We start from the raw sequence: 20,517 nt of genomic DNA on the forward strand, positions 1-20,517 counted from the left end.
CAAACGAGGAACGACAAAAGGATGGCGAGTGGAGATGAAATGTATACATATATACATCAGATTATGTATAATATGGTCAAATCTCTCCAATCTAAAATTTTAAAAAATATTCAAAACCCAACCCAGTCTTCACTGGGGCCTCTTTCCAGCTCTCGGGACCTCCTTCCACCTTCTGCTGCATCGGCAACTCTCAGTAATATGGCTTGCCTCACTCAAAGAGTTCGTTTGTCACATTTTATTTTATTAAATATTTTATTTTCCTCTTGTGGACCCATTAGAACGCCAGTTAGAGAAAGTGGCATAAATCAATAGCATTTGGTAGTCACTAAGGATGCAGAGGAAAAATAAGCAGGTTCACATTAACTTGAAATTTAAAAAGAAAAAGAAATTGTCCCCAATGCAGAGCTTCCTTGAATCCTTCTCATTTTCCTCCTGTCTGTCTCCTGGGAAGTTTCTGTCCTAATAATGGGAGCATGAGCAGTCGATCTGTTCAAAGACAGACAAAGGGCTGATTTTTTTAATATGCAGCAGTCACTCTAATCCCATGTTTTGTCTCTCTTCCTACAAGAGCTGGAGCTAGGGCAGGAACCGCTTTCCAATGTCCATGGCAGCTGCAGGCTGTGGTGGTACAGGCACTGGTCTAAGAGTTAAGTGACTCAGATTCCTATTTGGGCTCTGCCACTCTCAATGACCTTGGGCAAGTCTACTTCTGAGAAATTCAGGCTCCCCATCAGTGCTCTGCTGACCCTTGAGTGCTTCCTTGGAAACTGAGATGATGCTCTTCCCTATGGACCTAGATGCCCCATTTCCATGTCTGCAGACACAGATGCCAATTGGTGGAGACCTCCTTCAGTCCTGGGGCTCACATTTCACCAGACTGAGTAGTGCCCTAAGGCCAGAGAGGAAAAGCTCCCAAGGTTCTGAGGTGCATACACTGCCTTCTGTACCAAGTGGAACTCTTTACAGCCAGAGACCAGGAGGGAGCCTCCTCAGCCCAGCACTGACAGCTGTGGGAGCACACACCTCAGGCTGAAATTGTTGGGGGCCCGTGCCCTGAACAGTGGCTTCATTAGTGCACTGCAGAGATCTGGGAATCTGCACTGACCTGATTCCTTAGCCCACTCCAGGTCTCTCGATCAGAATTGCTGGGGATGGGATTGAGGAATCAAGTTTATTTGTTATGCTCCCAAATAACTGATTCAGTAGGTTCGGGCTCTACCAGTTTCTGTAACTATTGCTATTCTCTATTTATTTATCACTATTGTGATAAAAAGAAGTTCAGTACATCTTTAGGAGAATCAATTCCTTAGTTCAAAAATCCAGAAGGAATTTGCCACATAGGTGTCTTTATTCAGGGGTATTTGATTAGCACAGTAGATAAGACAGGCAGCAGTTTTGTTCCTCAGATGCAGAAATGTTTATGTGGACACATCTTCTATCCACCTGCAGTCAGCCTGAGGCCAGAACCCTAAGCATGTACCTCGTGAAAACATTTCTTCTGGGGCTACACTTAGGGGATTTAGGCTGAGCTTCTAGTCTATGCTTGGCAATGCACTAAGGATGATAGCAGCCTCACTAAAGAGAGGCCAAAGCCCCTCCCCACAATCTCACGCAGTAGCCAAAGAGCACTTCCAAAAATAAAACAGTACAATGATGATAGTGTTTTTTAATACAGATAACTCAGATTTTCTCAATATTATACAATGTATGAAATAAAAAAGGCTTCAGAAAACATCACAATTTTTAGTGATGTATAACACAATCCAAATACAACAGAGGTTGTATTCGCAAATGCAGCTTGAAGATTACTCAGCTGGGCCTCTTTTCCATCGAGATGCCCCTGCTAAGCCCTTCCTGTCTACATGAGAGAAGCTGCTGCTATTGTCACAAACAGTAAAGAGGTATACTAGCACATAGCATGTAGCAGAGGGGACACTTGGCTGGGCCTTCCATTTACTAACTGCACAACCTTGAAACATTAAGTAAACCTGATTGTCATCTGTAAAATGGGAAAACAGTGACCCCTCCGACAGGGTTGGAGGATCAACCAGACAAAGGATGTGGAAAGTCTAAGTAAGCAGTACAAACGGGGTGTGTATTATAAGATGTGGTACTGTGCTCCCCTGAGCTGGCAGTTTAGAAGAGATGAAATACTAGGAAATCAAGTGAAGTTCAAATTGTCATGGAATCCCAAAGGCAGAAAGGATTTGTCCTGTCTGAAGACATCATACAGCACTTTCCTTCAGAAAGAAGGTTTGAACTAAGACTTTAGGAGTGGGTTTTCTAGGAGGACAGAGGAAATAAATGTGAGAATTTTTTAAAAAAGGATCCTGATTTCAGGAATCAGGCATGCCTATTGACATGAATGGTTTGAAATGTGCATTTTGAGGAATGGGAAATTTACTCACAGAAGTGGGAGATGAGAAGACTGCTAATGAAGGATTTTATGATTCTGTAGTGAGAAGAAAGGCCTTTTCGTTGAACATTCTGAAGGACCAATGAAGGCTTTATGATGGAGAGTGACATGGTCAGATTTTGGTGTAGAAAAGTCACTCTGGAAATATCTATTAAGATTGGCTAGAACAGAAGGACTGGAGGCAAGAAGACAAGTTGGAGGTGGTGTTGTAGGAATCTTGGTAAGAAATGGCAGACTTAGTAGCAATGGAGAGGATGCTACTTGTTTGAAATAAAACAAGAATGCAAAAAAAGTAGGACTCAATGACTGACTGGATAGAGCCAAGGAGGAGTAAAGGCTATCTCCCAGGTTGCAAGAGCAGGTGAATGAGTAAATGATTTGCCCTCTGACCAGTTGGAAAGAAAAGAAGATGAGCAAATTTAGAGTAGGTGGATGTGGGAGATAGTGAATTTAGTTTGAGACCTGTTGAGTTTAAAAGTACCTGTGAAAATCCAGACTGTCCAGTAACTATAGACATGCAGGTCTACAATCTATTGGTAAAAAGCTCAGGGGAAAGGAATCTCATTATGTGGAAGCTAAGAGTCAGGATGTTCTTAGAAGTTTGTTAATAGCAAATACAGTGGTTATTGTCAGAAATTGAACTGCTTTGAGGACCATGTTTCTTTCTTCATTAAACTAAGCTCTGTGTTCAGACCCACACACCCAATGATGCTCAATCATATTCTTGAGGTTCCAAACAAAACTCAAAGGCAAATGTTTTTGCCTTTTGGACAGCTATGCCATGTCCAAGGTGAGATGGCAAAGGATATGGAAATAGTCAAATGAGACCGTGTACATGGATTGCCTTGAAGTCCCTCAAGAAACAGTAGTTTCTTTTCTCTTTCCTGGTTTCCTTATAGAAGAATGGCCCACAGCAAAATGACTAGAAATTGAGTGGCCCACACATCGTCATATCTAGCACGGTGTCTGACAGCAGTTATGAAATTAATGTGTAATAAATAAATTGCTAAATAAAAGCACACATAAATTAAACAGAATAAACAACAGAGCTAGTGGAGGCTGAAAGAACTCTCATTCCCTAGGTAGAAGTGATTTCCAAAGGTAGGACATTCAGATTTTAGTCAATGGTCCTATTGCAACCTGGCCAAATCCCAAGGTAACCACTAGGGGTGTTGAGAGTAGGAAATTGAAATTTTCTTTCTTTTCAAGAAGGAAGCTAAATGTTCAAAGACGGGGTGAATGGGTGCGGCTTCTTGTAAATGGTGGTGAAATGCTATATCAGGTCATAAACCTGTGGGATAGTTTAGTAACTGTGTTTAAATGGATGCTTCTCATTGCCTTATGAGATCTGGAAAAGCCATAAAAATTCATGGCCTACTTGTGGCTGAGCTCTAATAAAGGAATAATCGGTGCTTTAAGCAAGGGGTAATGGGAGGTACAGTAGGAGATTTACTAGAGCAATAAGGGCTGCAGAGAGAAAGAGAGAGAGAGAGAGAGAGTAGGTTTTTCATGTCAATTACACTGACAGACAACAGAGCAAGACTTTCTTGACACACACTTGTAATCTTGTTCTGTTAAATGACAAGATAGGGTCCTTACTTCTTCCTTCTTTTGCACTTCCAGGAATCCAAAAGCCTTGGAATTTTACTCAGAGTTCTCTCCACCAAAGTTAGTAAACCTCCAGCATGGTTCCAGTAGTAGACCACTTGGTAAAGTGGAAAGAACCTAGATTTCAGATTAAGAAGAACTGGACTTTTAATCTCAACTCTGTCACTTACTATTGCCCCTAATTATTTCTTCCCAATTATTCATCCCTACTCATTGCCATGGGACTTGTGAGAGGCCTCTCTATGGGAGAAGCACTTACTCTGATCCCCTTCAAGCTTCAAGCTTAACTTCAAGCTTGTCTGAACGACTTGCTTTGGCCAATAGAATATGAGTTGAAGTAATGTATCATGCCACAATCCAGAAGAGCTTTAAGAGCCTTTGGAAGGCTGGCCATTGCTCTTTTCTCTCTCTCATGAGAATAATGTACACAGATAGAGACAGTTTTTCAGTCTGGGTTCTGGGATAAAGACGACACATGGAGCATGAGCCAGAGCTGACATCAGGCACTGTACTGGACATGTAATATGATTAAGAATTAAAGTCTTGGGATCCCTGGGTGGTGCAGCGGTTTGGCGCCTGCCTTTGGCCCAGGGCGCAATCCTGGAGACCCAGGATCGAATCCCACATCAGGCTCCCGGTGCATGGAGCCTGCTTCTCCCTCTGCCTGTCTCTCTGCCTCTCTCTCTCTCACTGTGTGCCTATCATAAATAAATAAAAATTAAAAAAAAAAAAGAATTAAAGTCTTGTTGTTCCAAGACACTGAGTCATTGGACATGTTTGATAATGAAAGCTGAAGGATACCCAGAATGATTTTGGGAAAACACTTAATCCAACTGAGATTTGTGTCCCCAAAATGGTGACAATGCACCCACTTATATGATTGTGTGGATATCGAATGAGATGCTAGCACAACACATGACACAGAGAAGTTGTTCAATTAATGGCAGTTATTCAAATTTGCTACTCAATTAGGGTGACAAAAGAGGTTAAGTTATTTTCTCAACATGAGAACTTCTGGTTAGCTATGTTTCAATGGGGAGTCCCTGGGCCAATGTGGCAATCAGTGGTAAATTGGACATTTATGACACTCTTCTTCCAGGACCAGGGAGAAAGAGTCTCTCAGATCTTTTCATTACAGCCTTCACAAGCTGTGAAAGGTATAGCAGCAGGTTCACTTTCACCCCATTACACGTCCAGTCGATGGAACGCTGCCTTTTCCTTACCTGGGGTGACAGTCAGGCAGCTGAAAGCTGCCTCCTAAGGCCCTCTGCACATGGCCACCCTGCTATGAAAGCCAGGGGACTGTGTTCATTGCAATTGCAGTAATAGTTCCTCAAACCCAGCCATTCATAGTTCATAAAGCCTCCATAGTTTTCATTTTGATTTTCACAATAGCTCAGAGGAGGTTTTCACTCACTCGCTCATTTATTCAACTAACAGAGTGCCAGCTATATGATCAGCTATATACCATGGAGGTAGGTATCATTGTATTATTGTCAATTTATGAGTGATTATGTTTATTCAGTAAATAATATTTTGCATCTACTGTGTGCTGGGAACTGAACAAGACAATGAAGATAGCCAAATGAACAAAGTCTAATCCCTACCCACAAGAAGCTTACAGTTGCAAAGAGGATGCAGACATGTAAACCACCATGTCTGAAAGGCCATAGCAGAATTGTGACCAGAGAGACTGAACCAACAGTGTGGGGGACACAGAAGAGAGAAACAGAATCTGCCTAAAGACTCTGGGAAGCCGGATTCTGAGACACAACTGGTAGTTTACCAGGTAGTTGAAAGTGGAGCAGAAGGAGCAGTGGTGGAAACACGTAGGGGCTGGAAAGAGTGTTTCTGTGCCCAGCTGAAGCAAGGGTTGGTTAGAGCAATGAAGAGGGATGAAAGTCAGTAGGAAGGAAGAAAGTGCGTTGTAAAGAACCTTAAGGTGCAAAGGAGTTTACCTTTATTCTGCAGGCAATGGTGAGGTTTTATATAAAGTGTTACAGAGGACTATCATGATCACATTTTTTAAAGGGATTACTCTGGCAACAATATCGAGAATGTATTGGCAGTAAATAAGACTGGAGTAAAGGAAACCAGCTAAGAGGTTAATTTGAGTCCAGAGTTCTGAATGAATGTGCACTTACTCCAACATTGTATGCGTGCTATTACGGCTGAGGACTTGTACTCCTAGGCAGGCATCACTCCTATGTCAGCTCTACCTTTCCACTGGGAAAAGCAAACACTTAACAAATGATCCATTCACTTCATTATATTCTTTTATCAGTGGGGCAGTTCCCAGATATCTCAGATACTCTCTCTGTATGGTGATCCCTAGGTCAGGATCACTAGGATAATCAGCCCAGGCTTAATTATCCATGGCAAACTAACTTGTGCTCTGAGCACCAAAAAGCCAGGGATTTAAAAAAAATATATATGTGTAGACATATTTTTAAATCATCATGGAAAAATCATAACTTCATTGGATTCGGTTACACTTACTTTGTAACTTACCTTTGTTTTCAATTGCATGTAATGTGGAGAACAGCAATGGGGGTGGAGGTGGGACACTAATTTTTTAGCACCTAAAGTCTTCCAAAGATCTCAGTCTGGCCCTGATCATGCCCTTTTTTCTCTGGTTGCATTGCTGATTGCCATAGGCATTTCCTTCCTTGGAACTCCTTTATAGAGTTTTTAGACAGTGCAATGAATTGGATTCATCATTCACAGCAACCGAGAAGACATCACCTCTCCCCTCTGTGAGGCTGCATAAGGGAATATGGCTAGCAACTCTTACTGCCTAATTCAGGTTTGAACCCGTGTTAAGTGTACTTGAGCAAGAGAATCAGAACAACGGTGTATCAGACTCTGATTTCCCAACAACAAAATCAAATCGTGATCCTCTATACTTTCAGTGCTTGAAGGTCTTGGTGATTATTGTAGGGCAGGCTTCTTAAGCTATAGACAAACTACTGCAAACTAGATCAATCCCAACACTATTCCATCAGGTTGTGATTGGAGGCCCTTTTCTTCCAGGGAAAGGTCAAATTCCATAGAGAGGGGCTCAGAGGAGTGAGCAGTTCCAGGAATAATGCAAGTTCTTACAGTTCCCAAAATGATTCCCAAACCTTGGGACAACCAGTAGCCTACACTCCACTATGGAACAGAAATCTGAAAGGTCTATTCAGGGTCTGTAGGCCAGAGTAGCTCAAAATAACACTTGTGGATTTCTCTGCTAATTCAATTTTTCTTCTCTGACCACAAGCAAAGAGGTTTCCAACAAAGTTGCCTGAGAAAAATAAAGATATGCATTGAGCATTTACTATGTGCCAGGCCTACACTAAATATTCTATCTACATTATTTCATTTACTCTTCACATCTATAGGGTATAAGCTACTATAACTGTTATTTCTGTTCAACAGATAAGAAAACTGAGACACAATGATCTTGGGTAACTAGACCAAAGTCAGATGGCAAGTTAGTTTTGGAGTCCAGGTGGCAACTTACGAACCTTAACTCAAAGGCACCCTGTTGACCATTTTGTTAAGGCATTTTCCTACGTAAGAACTGAAGTCTTTTATTCCAATTTATAAATATTTATAAACTGCAAACCCATCCTCAATTTGTAGGTGAGGAAACAGAAGTGAGAGAGGTTCAGTGATTTGCCTCAGGTCATATAATGAGAGTTGTGGCAGAGCTGGAACTGGGATACAAATAATTACCTCCTTGAGTTCTTAACTTGAAATCCTCACTTTAACCTACACTAGTCCTAAAATGATTTTATCCTCTCAAGGGAAAGAAAACAGAAAGGCAAAGAGGAGGAGGGGGGAACATTTTTTTAGTTCCTTTTAAGTATCGAGTAGTCTGCTAGGCACTTTATGTCCAACATCCATTTATTCAGCAACAATCTGTTGTGGTTGGTGTTACTGGTTCCACTTTCCAAATGAGAAAACAGAGAATTGCAGAAGTTAGGGAACCCTGCCTGAGCTTACCCAGATAGTAAGCGATGGAGCTGGGATTCTAGACCATATCAGTGTGGGTGTGATGCTCATGCTCTTTTGCCAAAAATTTAATAGTGGGCTTGCCCCTTGCAGGTGTAGGTTTTATTCTGTACCTGCTTTTACCAAGTCCTCAATAGGATTAAGGAGTGAAATGAGTCCTGAATCAGCACAAGCAATCTTCTTCCATTATCCCCTCACTAGATCCTGGCCACTGTGATTTAAATTGAATTTTTAAGCAGTTTCCCCAAGGCTCTGGGTCAAATGGTTTCTGATGTTCTGGGAAGATTTCTCCCCCTGCTTCTTTTCCCTGACTTCTCACCTGGGTACAGTAGTGAGAAGCCTTACAATTTATTTAAAGGTCACCCACCAGAGAAAACATCTTCTAGACCTTGGTTTGAAATTGCTGGGTGAGCCCAGGTCACACTTTTGGTACAGTGAATGTGTTAAATTATTTCCCAAGTATTTGGGGTTTAATATAGCAACAGAAGCCTCTCACCAGAAACCTTCCCCCTAACTTTGAAATTTGTGTGTACAGCAGAGAAATTTTTCTGGTTTTGATGCCCTTACACAAATTGTCAACATACTGTATCTTTTTTTGCAGCTCTTTGATGTACTTGAAGGGGTTTTCTTCCTTGAACAAGAAGCCACAACTCCAAATGTGTTTAAAACAGAAGCCCCTAAACATTTGAAGTTCAGTTCAGAATTCCTAAGCAGAAACTTGGCAAGAAGTCCTAACTTAAATTAGGAAAACAAAACAAAACAAAACAAAACCTTCTTCCATCCATGAAGTATCAAATGTATACTTCCCAATACAAAACAGATTTCACATCCATGTCATGCTGGGCTTCCATTTTACTCATTGCTTTTTCCTCACAGAACTTAGACTTTTTATTCATTTCAAAAGCATACTAAAGACCATTTGGATGTATCACTCTCATCTCAAACTTGACAAGCCCAAGTCTTGAGCTTTAATCTTTTTATCCACCCAATGCCCTCTGCTTTCTTCTTCATTTCTGCCAAAATCAATTCCCTCATGGGCAGGAAGTGTGCCTTAATTATCTTTATATGCTTAGTACCTATGCAGTACTGGCTCATAGGAGATGCTCAATAAGTATTTGTTCAATGAATAGACTTACCAGATGTCTACTCTCCCCTCTCTTTCACCCATGAACCATATCTCTTCATAGCTCTTGCCATTTGTGTTTTATAATATAAGTGCCCAATGGCCGATTATGACCCATCTGATCAGGGTACAGCCTATTTAAGAATTTTATGGGGGAAAAAAACAACACATATAATCAGACTGAAATAGAAACTAAGAGGCCAGTGATTCCCAATAATTATGTGTGTGAGGGCAGACTAGGGTCATATTACAAGAAGTGAACCAGTAGTAATTGTTATTGACTCTGGATACAATTTTAATCTGTGCGTATTAAATTCCTGTACAAGATCAAGATAAAATTTGATGAATCATTCCAAAGGATTTAACAAAGAATAAGTATGTACCATATTATTAACATGAACTGGTTTTTGTTTTGTTTTGTTTTTGTTTTTAGAGGGAGAGAGAAAGAGAACAGGGGTGGGGGCAGAGGGAGAGAGATTATCTTAGGCAGCCTCCATCCTCAGCACAGAGCCCAACGCAAGGCTCAATCTCACAACCCTGAGATCATGACCTGAGCAGAAATCAAGAGTCAGACACTCAACTGACTGAGCCATCCAGCATCCCTAACATATTTCTTAACAGTAGATTTCTTAAAACCCCTTTTAAGTTCCTAACAGATTTTTTACATGGAAGCTACTTACCAAAGCCACCGAACCACGTGGCCAAACTAAATATAAGTCATTAGCCCTCTTTTAAACTAAAATTTATTATCAATAACAAATTAATAAGATTAATTCATCTGTATTTCTGAGGTTCTCTATAAAAAATACATACTTTTACTTTTTTTCCATTTTTTTTTTTTTTTTTTTTTTTTACCTCTTCCCTTTCTTTCAATATATGTCATTAATCTTATGGCTACCACTGTGGCTCAGACCTTCCTGTTCCACTAGATCAGAGGTTCTAAACCTATGTTCTATAGTATAAAAAGAGACTGTGGGCTTTCTACAAGTAGAGATAAGGTCCCAAAAGAAGGAAAGCAGATTGGTTTCAAGCTGGCATGAGTCTAAAGAAACCTTAAACACGTTGGGGTGAGAATAAGCAGATGCTGGAGGAAAGACACACAAGTTTACTATGCACTTGGCTTAATTCTAGGCACGAAGGAAAAACCAATGAACCAAGACCCTGCCCTCCTGGGGCTTCCATTCTGATGAGGGCAACAAATGACTAGTATTATGTCAGCTGGTCCTGAGGACTGTGGAGAAAAATGAAAGCGATAGGAAAGAGAGTTCTACAAAATTGTCATTCTCTACAGAGTGGTTAAAGAAGGTCTCACTGAGTAGAGATTTGGTGGAAGTGAGAGAATGGGACATACTATAATCTGGAGAAGAAGAGCCTTTGGGGCAGGGGAAACAACTTGTGTTAAAAATTCATTCAAAAAATTTCAAATTACATAGGCTTTTAGAGATAATCTATTACAAACCTGTTCCCTTGCCCCCCAACATGCCACTGATGAGAACAGTGAGTCCTAAGGGTTTAATAGGCAATGAAAGGTCATGCTTTTTAATAAGTGATGAATTAAAACTTGGACTAACATCCCTTTATTTTTCTACCACGTTTCTCTACCCACATTGCCCAGTCCTTTCCAATACTGCGCCAACATAAGGTGGGAGTAACAACATTTAGTGCTTTAAGCCAAGCTTTGACTGTAGTATTGTAATGTATAGATATTAATGACTCACCTGATATTCCTTTCCCATCTGAGCCCCATCTACCTCCCCAGAATTCCTTTGCACTGTCAGTGGTTACTTAGCTATATGGCTATATATGAGGCCTTCCAAATACCCCGTCATAGAATCTTCCACTCCCACTTAAACTCCTCTGAAGGACAAAAAAAAAAAAAAAAAAAAAGAAAAGAAAAATAGAGTTCCCCCTACCAAGAGAGATTTACTACCACTGCACCATTAAAAAGTTTTGTTTCCCTTTCATTTATTTGCTCAGTACTTCATATGAGAAGATCTTGACTTATCCTTTTTCAAGAACTGATCTTAGCAACCAGCTCAAGACACTTCGAGATTTATTTTCAAATTTTCAAATTTATTTCTAATGAAAAGTAGAGTTGACAGATAGAGAGCAAGAGGGGATGATCCAACTTAGCCACCAAAGTAAATTTTAGCTCTTTGCTTCTACCTTACAGAAAGACTAGAAAGTTTGGAAAAATCCTTCTATAGCTTGACATTTTATTTAAATTCTGAAAATGATAAACCAGCTTCAAGACTCAACCTAGTTGCTACTTCTTTCAGGAAACCCTCTGTGAGAAATCCACTCCCCAAATCTGCACTCCTCTGAGATTCCACACATACCTTTAAAAAACCACTAACCACACCATATTCTGATAACTTCTTTACATGTCTCTCCTTTCCCACCAGGTTCTCAGCACCCATCACAGTAGGGAGGTAGGAAATATTTGATGCACATATTTTCTAAACTAACTCAAGACACATAGTCTAGCAAAAAACTTCTTTGCTCCTAATTGGTAAAAAGTAACCTGAAGAAAAATAGCTTGGGTGTCAAAACTAGGTTTCCATTCACACTGCTTGTTTATAAGGACACCAGAAAAGAATGTTCTAATTTGAGACTGAAAATATATGATGTTCACTTAACTATACACATATTATACCTCAAGCCTCAAGGATAAATTTAAAAAAAAATTTCATGGATCTACAACATTTTCATAAAAGCTTATGTGCACACTTCTGGTTCTACATACATTTGTTTTACATATTTGGTGTACAACATAATTTTATTTAGGCCTTTTAATGAAATAATACAGTAATGTAACAAGTGACAAGTACTATAAGAAGTGGGCACCATAGTACCTGGGGCCCTAATTGCCCATGAATGACCATGTTCCATTGTTTCTCCATTGCCTATCAAGTGAGACAAATTCGTGCTGTTTGCACATTTTCCTGCATTGCAGTTTCCTTTCTCTATATTAACTACTTTTGATTACACAGCTACATAAGAGCATGTGGTACTTACTTCAGTGTTAACGATTTTTAATTAAGCATAGAAAGAAACTCCTAGGATGAGATATGACCCACAACCATCACCCCCGTGGCAGTATCAAGGAAGCTGATTTGTCACCTCCAACTCTTTCTCTGCTCACCCCACCTCCCACCCTATATACTTATTAAATGAGTCCAACTTTCAGTAACTATTTCTATAGTGATATACCTCTTGAGTAGCTGAAATATCCTAAATCGCTATCCACGTCATTACTCCATTGGAAAATTGCTTTTGGTATGTTTGGTTTTGGCTGGCATGTTTTTTTTTTAATTTTATTTATTTATGATAGTCATACAGAGAGAGAGAGAGAGGCAGAGACATAGGCAGAGGGAGAAGCAGGCTCCATGCACCGGGAGCCCGATGTGGGATTTGATCCCGGGTCTCGAGGATCGCGCTCTGGGCCAAAGGCAGGCGCCAAACCGCTGCGCCACCCAGGGATCCCAAGGCTGGCATGTTTTTTTAAAGAATTCAGCCACTGGTCTTGTCAAGGAATGTCTGTACACCTGAGCTTTTGATCTCTAAGACATAGGACACTAGAATTATATTTATAGGTTTGAGGAACATTAATCGGTGACAAGTCTAACCTTGCCAAAGGACTTTAAGAATACTTGGTATAAAAAATTAATATCAGAAATTTGACTTAGGATATTAATTGTCACTAATATTTTATCAGGACATTGACAGACTTCTGTAAATGGAGATACAAAGAAGGAATGTCCCCGGGCAGAAGAGCAAATGATGAAGGCAGCATAGGGTATATAAGAGAGCAGAGCAACAGAATTTAAACAACTCAGAATCTCAATCCATGAATGTTTTTTGAGCACTCACTATATGCTAGAATCTGTGCATATGTAAAATCATATAGTGGCATTATATAAACATAGAGTATAATCATTAGTTATTAGTTATTTTAGAGTAACTTAAAAAAGTGTGGGGGATCCAAAAGAATGCTTGACCACCTCTCTGGGGGGCCGAACTGAGGCTGAACATTTTCCGGGAAACTTTTGGGCAAGGGCAGAAGAATCAGGGGGTTTTCACGCTGACTGCATTGACCCAAATCATCCGTTTCAGAAAATGTGCAGTTTCACAATAAGCCATACTTCTATTCAAGCATTGGACTTTCCATTATGAAGTTAAATGACATCCTTCTTGTTTGTTGAGATTTTCTTATACCTAATGTTGGCACAAAACATATTCTTTACTATTCCTTCAAGACTTGCATCAGCAGCAACTGTAACAAATAAGTCATAATCTATCACTGAACAATAAAAATGTTGGCCCCAGTCAGATCCAGGAGCTATGGCTTCTGCATTTCCTCAGAGATGTCCCTCCTGACAGCCTCTGCAACACTCCTCTGGACTATCCATTATACATCCACCAAATTGAAAACCACTGAGCTCTGTTTCATCCTCACTCTAGGATTTTACAAAGCACCAGGTCAAATATTCTGCTATTGGGACTACAGGATTTTAGAAATGGCCCAGTTTTTAATCTGCAAAATGAAATGAAGGTGATAATGTATTCTTAGAGAGGATTGCTAACTCCCAGGAATCACCATACTCTTTCAATTACTTAAAATTTTTCATTTTAACCTATTTTAAAATCAGAAGCATCCTCAAGTGTTCTAAAGGTTTTGGAAATCAAGCTATTGGCTCAGTCACCCAGCTCCTCTTTGCTCTGCATGTTCCTCAAACACGGCTGACAGCGTCTCTGCCATCTTATCTGTAGTCCTGCTCAGCTCAGCCTCAGGCAGGCCTGCAGTTCATCTGGGCAGAGCGCTCCACGTCCTTATAGAAATGTAATACTCCTTTGGAATCACTTTGTCTCGATTGGGCTTCCAGATCCTCTCTTTTTTAAACTATTGATTTGGAAAGAAGTTGAGGGAGCATTTTATTGTCAACATTCAGTTGACAACAGACACCTCGCTCTTTAAAAAACAAACAAAAGAATACATGACACCAAAGCTAAGAATGTACCTAAAAAACAAAGGTGATGCACCTAATCCAGACAAAGGAACTTGAGTAAGAAGATGGAAAGGGGAACATATTTTAAGAGAGAGTACTTTCGTTTGCAAGAAATTCCCTCTACAGTTGGTTGGTGAACCTGTCAATGTAACAAGAAGGGTGGAGGTCGATCCTCCCAAGATGATCTGAGGCATAATGGTGAGTACCAGGTAGTTGACGCAGTGTGAGAAGGCTGTCGTCCACGCTTCTTCCTCCTCAGAAGGATCTGCCCTGTTCATCTGTCAGTTTTCAGCAGGAGCCTGGCGGTAAGTCAATATGTTCCCCTTGAGACAAGGAAAATTCTGCAGGTCAGGCTTGCTAGGCCAGTAGACTACAAAAAGCGCCGAGTGCATACAAATGCTGTAGTAAATTAAGATAATGATATTGGCTGTTTATTGGAGATAAAACATAAATCTGTAATAGAAGCATCTAGGAGATTCCAGCGCCCAGTGTATCAACATCAGAAAGAGCAGTTATGATTGTTGTCAAGGAAAAAAAAAAAATCCAGGGCCTGACTAACATTTAGAGATATAAAGCTTTCATATCCTTCAGTCTTCTTTCCTTTGTGATTTCCACAGGATTTTCATTTCCAGAGATATTATACTACTTGCTTTCAAAGGAATTCAATATTTTCATTCAGAAAAGTAATTTCACAGAAAGTAACACAGAGTGATGTCCTGGGTATTCATTTTCAGAGCCAATCTTACAAAGTCAATTTGTGCTGCTAGGAGCTGGGGCAACATGAAAAGGTGCAGATCCTGTGTATCTGGGTTTCTATGGTCTTCCACTTCCTTCCCGTTCCCCCCCATGCAGAATGCCTTGGACACCCCATAAGCATTTGAAAAGGACTGTCTGGCAGTAAAAACAAAACACACTGCTGACTCTCTTAATAACATCACCCAGCATAACCCAAAGACATTGATCCCGAGCCCAGGACTAGATTATGGCTTCGTCCCTTCTGTGCCGTAGTAAAAGTCATATCGCCATAACCATCTCAATCATTCTGTTTATTTTCTCCACGTTGTTTGAGAAATTAGAGGAGAAAGCAGCAAGTCTAAGGTGAAAGACGAGGAGATGAGTTACTTGCTCGGGCACTTCTGTGCAGATAAAAAGCTAATCCTGATAAAACCAAGACTGAAATCCTTCCAGCCCACATAAAGTCAAGGTCAGACAACATTACCCAATCAAGTTGAAAGCTGATCGGTTTTCTGAAGTGAGTCAGAGCCTGACAGAAGGACAGAGGTAGACAGAGGACGGATGAGGGGGAAGAGGGGAGAAAGGAGAAGAAAACCCCCGGATAAAGGTGAACAGATGGACTGACAGTGAATAAGAGACGGAGATGGAGATGAAAAAAAGGAGTTCCCTTTCCTCTCCCTGCTTCTTGACATGTTTCAGGATCAAAAGGAATAAAAGAAAAAATCTTCAAGTTTCTCATCAGGCATTTGGGGTGACGGAAGCACAAGGTCCAGCTGCCAATGGGTGTTTTTCCTAGGGTTTTTCAAGTCAGCCGCATGCCCTAACCTTGAGGACATTGTTTATTCCTGGTGGAAAGATAAGCCAGCCAGACCCGGCCCCACCCCCCCACCCCTCACCCCCCCACCCCCACCCCCCACCGGAGCAGAGTGGGCATTACCAGTGAACAAAGAAAGAGTGCTGTACAGCAACAAGCATTTGGTTTTGATTAGAGGATATTCAGGGACTGTGCAAGTTCTATTAAAATAAGCACAAAACCATTTTAAAGGGCTTTCTCTTTTCTTTCTCTTTCCCCCCTCGGTTTATATTGTTAATCTTTCTTCCTGGACGGCTCCTCACAAATGCCTTTTGTTTTCTTGTGTGATTCTACGTGCCAGGACTCTAAGAAGGGAGGACGGAGGTCCTGTTCTGGCATGCTTTCAAGTCTCTTCCATAGGAGATGAAGGCTTGTTGCTGTGCCTTCAAGGGTATAAATTTAGAGGCCGCCAAACCATCCGGAGGTAATTCAAATGCTGGTAAATGTTGGAATCCACCCTGGCCCCCTGCTCATATGAATACCCTGGCACTTACCCCACTCAGAGGAAACGAAACCAATTTGGGAAAGCGAAGAGAGAATAAACATGCAATTAAAATGGTCATTTCTCCTGGTTTCTTCCTTTAGTTCTTTTTTTAACACTGCATCCCATTCTATAATCTGATGATGAATCGGGCCTGGTTAATTATAACAACATACAAAAGATCGCTGTCTTTTCCCCATAGTGACTATACTAGCTTTGACTATTTGGAGGGGGGATGGGATGGGGCGCGGGGGGGTGACAAGGAATGGAGAGAGAGAGGTGGATAAACTTCCAGTGAAGCCGTCATTTTGGAAGAGCCGCTATTTTTATATTGTTTGCAAACCCTTTGCCACAGTGAACATTACAGAAATGGCACTTTTCCTTTCAATTTATCTATCTTCCTCCTTTATACATAGATAGACAAATAAAAATGAATCTTTCCAAAGGCAGCATGCATGCCACTTCTATATATTCTCCAGATAGCTTATTTTTATTCAGCTTCAAGCATAACCTATCATTTGTATTCAAGATTCCATCCAGCCTCTCTCTCTCCAAGCAAGTCTTCAAGAAGCCCTGCTGCCCTGCTTTGTTCCAGAGACTCTGCTAAAGGCCAAAAGATGGAGATAGCACACCCATCTGGTTTGTTTTCACATCCTAAGAGAAGGGGTTGAGAGAGCCCCCTCCAGTGGAAGGAACAAGGTGGTTGGGAATAAGCATTGCCGTCTTCTCTTTGTTTGTGATTAGCTTCTTGTGCTCCTCTCAGGAAGACTCTTAATATCCATGGGGAAATAACACCACTAAATGAAGCTCACCCAGCAAACAGGAGAATTCATGTTGGTGCTTTGAAATACTTACACTTAAAGATTCCATTTCAGTGTAAAAAAAAAGAAAGAAAGAAAGAAAGAAAGAAAGAAAGAAAGAAAGAAAGAAAGAAAGAAAAACAACTCACCAAAACCACAGAAGCATCTCACTACGCTCTTCATCCTTTTTTGTTGTTGTTGCTGTTGTTTTTGTTCCCCTTTCCCCCTCTACTTAATTCCAAACAGAGGGTGAATTTTATATGTATCAACCTTAAAGCATCTGCTAGAAAATAACAGCCAACCTGTGTATGAAATAGGAATAGATTCCATGTCAGAGCAAAATTAAGATCTTGATGCCTCACCGTTTCCATAATATTACCATCATGCCTGGTGAATAAGTACCACAGGAATATCAAACAGCGGTGGAGCAAAAATGAATATTGAAATTTGTAAAATGGCCAGTGTCCAAAATAGTAATGTTCACAGGGAAGTGTTTTGACATCTGAGATAACCTCCATTTTCCTTCAGAGCTGAGCATGCCTGATTCGGTGGGACTGATGTGAACAAACGCATTATCACAATGAATTTCAAACCGTTCTCCTCTTTTTTACCCCTTCAATTTTTACAATCACCCATCACCCCAAGTGTAGAATAAGAAGGGGCTTAACGCACAAAATTCGAAGTCAGCTAATTTGGGGCTAGAATCCTTGTCCATCACTCTCCAAATGTGAAGCTTTAGGAACCTGAATTAATCTTTCTGAGCGTCAACCTGTCTCCGTAGAGAAACCAACAGACCCATTCGTGCAGGGCAGTGGTGAGGATTAACTAATAATATGCATTATCAATGACACAAAAAGTGATAAGAATTATCATATCTAGCATCTATTGCCTACTTTAAAATGTATCAGTCACTGTTTTAAGAGTCTTACTAGCTCTACTAGCTTATTAACTATGAGATAGGGTTATTGGGAAGATTAGATGAGTTAATTCACGTAGCTGAAGAATTACATTTATGCCTAGCACATGGTAAATGCACTGTAAGCCGTAATTACAATGATAATAATGCGATCCTCGCAACAACCTTCCAAAGATGGAATCGTGATCTGGCCTTTTACCCAGATGAGAAAATAGAGGCACAGAGATGTGAAGCCATTTACCCAGTACTGCGGCTTAGCAAACAGTGCGATGGTTCAAGGAGTCTGGTCCCAGAGCCCATCATGTGGACCACTGTGCCACGTAAGAGCTCTTTATGTAATTGTAAAATGTGACATACGGGTTTGTATCATGCATGTACGTGCCTGTATGCGTGTGTGTGTGTGTGTGTGTGTGTGTGTGTGCAACATACACAGAAACGTACAGCTGATTTCCCACACCGAACAATGAAACGTTCTGAACAAGTTTCCACTACCTGGTTCGACCCCACGAGTAGGGAATGAGAGTTGTGACTGGCGCCTGGCCCGATTTATATTCCAAAATCATCATATTCTCCTTCTCGGTACCCTTCCTGCCCATATTTTCCTCTCTAGCTGACGGGGGTTGTTCGGCGGGGGCTTTGTGTGAGTTACAAAGCAGCAACAATTACATGGGGGAGTCCAGGAGCATGTTAACCACAAAAAACACAGTTGTCATAAACACTGTGCATCTTAATGCAGTGCTTCAGTCTTTACGTAAGATTAATTAAAGAGCAGATGTTTTGTCCCACCCTGCGTTAGGTATGGTTATCTTTGAGATTCCAGCTCCTCCATTTGCTGGGTTTTAATTTGCATCATTATGCATTTTGAGCCTGGGGCATGAGTAGTCAAGTGGTAAACATTAGCTATACTGCACTGTATTTCCAAATGCACCTTCACTATTAGGCTGACTAATAGAATTCAATTCTATTTTCAGCCGAATCCTCTCAATTTTCATTTGCTTTTGACACGTTACATGGCAGGAGGAAAGAGCAAGGGGAAAAGGAAGGGGGGAGAGGCAGCCACCACGCTGTGCACAGGGCTCAAGTCAGCAAGACGGCCCCCTTCTGTTGGGTTTTGGCCACGCACACAGAAGAGCCCCCCAACATTGCCTTTTGACACAGCTGCCATGGCTCTAAAGTTTCCCCTCCCCTTCTTTCCTAAGAGGTTGACACTCTAGGTAGAGCAAGAGGTCTCTGCTGTGTCGTTAGGAATTGGAGGCACTTTAGTGAATTCTGATTTTCCGAATGCAACTTCTGAAAATTGATGTCAAAAAAATTTTCAGGCCATGATCAAAGTATGATATGAATTAATTTGTCATGATAACACAACCCCACTTGCCAGGCATTTCAGGCCAGGGTTTGGGAAAGGCAGCAGATATCTGGGTTGACAATTTCATTTAAAGGACAGAAAGCTTTCTGCTTTCTTTTCATTGGTATCTTGATTTAATGAACACACAAACAGACCATCGCCATATGCTCCAAATACCAGCTTGCTGTTCTTCAAGAAGCAGCTTGGGAAAATGCCAAGGCAAGAAGCTTGGAAGAAACTTGAAAAGGCTTCAAGACATATCTTTGTAGCCTGGGATAGCAAATGCACCAGTGATTAATTACGCTGGGGTTGGACGTGAATAGGAATGCCAATAAGGCGTTCGTAGCACTGCAACGGTGGGCATGTTGGCCTGATAATAGAATCCTTCCTGTTTTGATTTCCCCAGTTTCCTTTCCTTTGGTAACACATTCACATGCGGGTCAGGGTTATAAGATGGCAATGTCATGCTGCTTCTCATTACAGAATCATTAGATCAGGTGTGACCACAATCAAGGAAGAAGTGTTCCTAGGAAATAGGAACTCCAGGATTTGTGCCAGAGAATTCCTGTCTGAAGAGAAATCCATGCCTGGATCTTCTTGTACAAATCCTCCACTACCCCCATCATAGATACTCAAAAAACAGTGTAAGGGGTGACTTTACCCTGCTGGCAACATCACTTACAGCATCTCCTCTGGATGACTTTGAAAAATGATTCCCCTCCTTTGGGATCCAGAGTTGGAGTTTGCTGAGGTTTGTAGAGTAAGAAAGGTCATTTTCTTTCTCTTTCTTAGAAGAAGATGAAGGAGAAGTAAGAGAGGAATAAGAAGGAAGGGGCCTTCTTATCCAGAGCAGAAAGCTTAATTGAACCTAATAACAGGGAAGAACCTGTCTTGATGGCAGAATTTAAGTACCAGAATTCAGAAAAGCTTGAAAATGGTAATTTCAACTCAGGTCTTGGGGCCTGTGTAACCTACTTCCAAGTTCACTTTGTAGATTTCATCCATCGTGAATTTCTCCATTTGATGATCAGCCCAGGTGCATCCTAAATGGCTTCAGTCACCTACAAAACATATTCTAGAATCCTTCATCTTTCAACATGGCCCTGTATAACCTGACGCTGACATACAGATCCAGACTCAGCTCCCATCTTTCCCCCTACACCCTACATTGCTCTTACCACACTGCTTGTAACAGACTCAAGGGTGCCAGCTCTTTCAACCGTGAGCTTTTG

The sequence above is a fragment of the Vulpes vulpes genome, chromosome 12 (assembly GCF_048418805.1).
Source record: "Vulpes vulpes isolate BD-2025 chromosome 12, VulVul3, whole genome shotgun sequence".
In the NCBI taxonomy this organism is placed as follows: domain Eukaryota; kingdom Metazoa; phylum Chordata; class Mammalia; order Carnivora; family Canidae; genus Vulpes; species Vulpes vulpes.